Raw genomic sequence first — 3,486 nt, 5'->3', positions numbered from 1 at the left:
AACACTTTAGCAAACTCCCACAAGTCCCCACAAGGGAGATACAAGTTTCACACAAACCCAAAGTAGGTAAAAAAAAATTTTTCTTAAACAATAAATTGTAAGAACAATTACCAAACTTTGAATAAGGTTTATAAAGTTAGATACTAATACTGTAGCAATGTTGCTTTCCTGGATTTAATCATGGCACTGTGGTTATGAAAATGAATTTATGAAATACACACTGAGGTTTTCAGGAATAAAGGGGTGGTAGGAATACAACTTGCTCCCAAACCATTCAGAAAAGTGTTCACACACACACACACACACACAATAACGAAGCAAACATGGTGAAGTATTAACATTTAAGGAATCTGAATAAAGGGTCTACAGGAATTCTCGGTACTATTTTTTGCAACTTTAATGTGAATCTGAAATTACTTCAAAATTAAAAGTTAAAAAAATAGTCTTTCTATTTAGGCCTCCAGAGATACTGTTTTTTCTTTTCAAATTTTCATTCATTTTTTAATTGAGGTATAAAAGACATATAGCCTTATATAGGTTTCAGGTGTACAAGATAATAATTCAATATTTGTGTCTATTGTAAAACAATCACCACACTAAGTCTAGTTAATTCCCACCACCATATATAGTTACAACATGTTTTTCTTGTGATGAGAACTTTTAAGATCTACTCTTAGCAACTTCCAAATATGCAATGCAGCCTTGACTACAGTCACCGTGCTGTACATTTCATCCCATGACTTATTTATTTTACAGCTGGAAGGTTATACCTGTGACCCTTTCATCCATTTCACCCCCTATCCCCCCCACCACACACACACACACATCCCTGTCTTATTTAAAATAGAAACCTAAGAGAGTGTATTTGTAAGTCCTTTATTTGCTTCCCCACATCAACCTAAAAAAAGGATTTATCATTTTGAATATCATTTAGAACTCTTCATCTTTTTAAATTTCATTTTTCAATTGCAATTTACATTCAATATTATTTCGTATTAGTTTCAGGTGTACAGCATAGTGGTTAGAAAATCATACCCTTTATAAAGTGATCCCTCCTATGTTTCCAGTACCCACCTGGCACCATATATAATTATTACAATATTATTGACTATATTTCCTGTGCTGTACTTTGCATCCCCAGAACTATTTTGTAACTACCAGTGTGTAGTTACACTGTTGATCCCTTCGCCTTTTAGAACCCTTAATCTTAAAGAAAAACAGAGGCTAGGGGAGCCAGCGACAAGACTGGCAAAATACAAGTTGCTACCAGTTAAGCAAATATCCAAGAGAGAGGTGTTCTGGAAGCAGAGGACCTGAAATCTCTAGGCTTGGAGAGTTCCAAACGATGGAACAGGACCCCTGTGGCCCTCGGTCTCATCTTTAAAATGGGCACAAAGGTCGGGCTGTGGTGAGGATCAGCGGAGGATGTTTTGTCTTGTGGTGTCTAGTCTCAGCTCTCCCACTCCTCCCAACCTGGAGTCTCCTTGTCTGGAGCAATGGGGTGGCACCCATGCCATGTGGTAGGGGTCACAGTGGACCCCCATTTTCCGAGTGTCAGTGAAAGCCCGCCGGGGAAAGCAGTGCTCAGGCGCTGGGGGCGGGGGTGGGGGGACTGTCCTCACCCCCCTCAGACAAGCCTGTCCCTGTATCTCTTTCTTGGGTAATGGAAACATCCCAACCACATGGCTTCCTGCTCTCATGAAATCCCATTCGGGCTGAAGGCCTGCTGACATTGATCAGCCCGGACCTGCTTTTCAAAGATTTCCACTCACTTTGAGTCAAACATGTGGGTCCCAGCCCTGGACTGAAATGAAGACAGTGCTTTCTCTTTTTGACCAGAAACACCGCTGTGCAGCCACTGGAAACGGATGCATCTGAGTCAAAATGTCTGTCTGTTCCCTACACCCTGTAACACCCAGGCTCCACGCAGTGCGCACGCACACATAGGCACATACAAGTCAACCCCACGCTGAACGTCTAAAACCCACCACTCAGCGGGCACTGCCTCCATTCTGGAACTTCTGGGATGTAGACAACGTCCGGTCATGGAGCACGCGTGTAGCTTGGCCCGGAGATAAATTGAGGCGCTAATCCCGATGCACAACAGCACCTCCAGTCACAGGGAAGCGCGTCTCCGCAGACGACGCACATATAAATCACATTTATTTTCATAGCACATTTAAATAACGTTTTGACCCTGGGGATTTTTCGCCAAGTAATGAAGCATCACCCAATGAGAGTCTGCAACGTTGCTCAGGTCTGTAAAGCCCCTCACAGCAGAGGAGTAAAACCTGTGATTTATATGGGTGTCATGGGTGGCGTAGGGGGCTTCCTTCCCTTTGCACAAGACACTGCTTTGCATTGGATTAGAGATGAGATTTATCTGCAAAATAAACAAAGAACTGGCCCCTGTTTTCTCCCCTAATCACACCAGATGAGCTATCAAACACACATGCACTCAACAGCTCACACCCACCGCTGCGCGCACACACACACACACTCACACACACACATACACACACATTCACACATACACTCACACACACATATACACACACTCACACACATACACACACACTCACACACACATACGCACACATACACTCACACACACATACATACACACACACATACACACACTCACACACACAGGTTTATTATTTGAGAGGAGAGAGAACAATCTTGATAAAAGATGATCATTTGTCCACTGATGAATATTTGTGTTATCAACGGTTCCTTGCAAGAGGCGTCTAGTGTGTGGGCTTCAGCTGTCCCTCTGCACTGATGTCTGTCCATGTCAACGTGGGTGCCTGAGACCAAACCCACGTGGAGGGAAATCAAATCTCCTCCACACATTGCAAGGTGGGAGCACTTCCTATTCACCTGCTGTGTTCTCTCTTCCTGTTTTGAGGGAAAATATGGCGATGGGTGGTTGCCCCTGGTCCCTCAGGATGAACTGCAAATTGTTCTGCTGAAACCATCATGAGTTCTTACTCCATTCCCCCCTCCTTCCCTTCCTACCTTGTTTCCTTCTTCCCTTCCTTCCTCCCTTTCTTTCCTTGGCAGCCATATAGTCTCTGGAACTCACCAGGCTTCTGTATGTGTCTTAACTTGAGGCTACTACCAAGCTCGCTAAGTGGGAGCAGGGAAATATGTAAACTACATTTCAGTGGAGCATGACCAGGAGGGAAAACGGGACTTGTCGTGCACGGATTTGGATATGCTACAGTTCATTCTACAACTGCCAGAATATTTCAACTCCATCCAGAAAACACTGAATTACTGAATTACGAATAATAACTCATGTTGCTACGGTGCTTTACAGTTAGCAAAATATGTCTGTATACTATGTATTATTATCAGTCAGTCTTCAGACATACTTGAGTGACTGGTAGGGCAGTAGGCAGGGCATATTCTTGGCTGTATCCTTGTGCTTGAAGAAATCACTCTTGCTTCAAGGACCCAAAAGTACTTTCCTTCCCTGCC

This window comes from Myotis brandtii, unplaced genomic scaffold (assembly GCF_000412655.1).
Source record: "Myotis brandtii unplaced genomic scaffold, ASM41265v1 scaffold17, whole genome shotgun sequence".
Taxonomy (NCBI): Eukaryota; Metazoa; Chordata; class Mammalia; order Chiroptera; family Vespertilionidae; genus Myotis; species Myotis brandtii.
Note: the sequence above shows the minus strand (reverse complement) of the source record.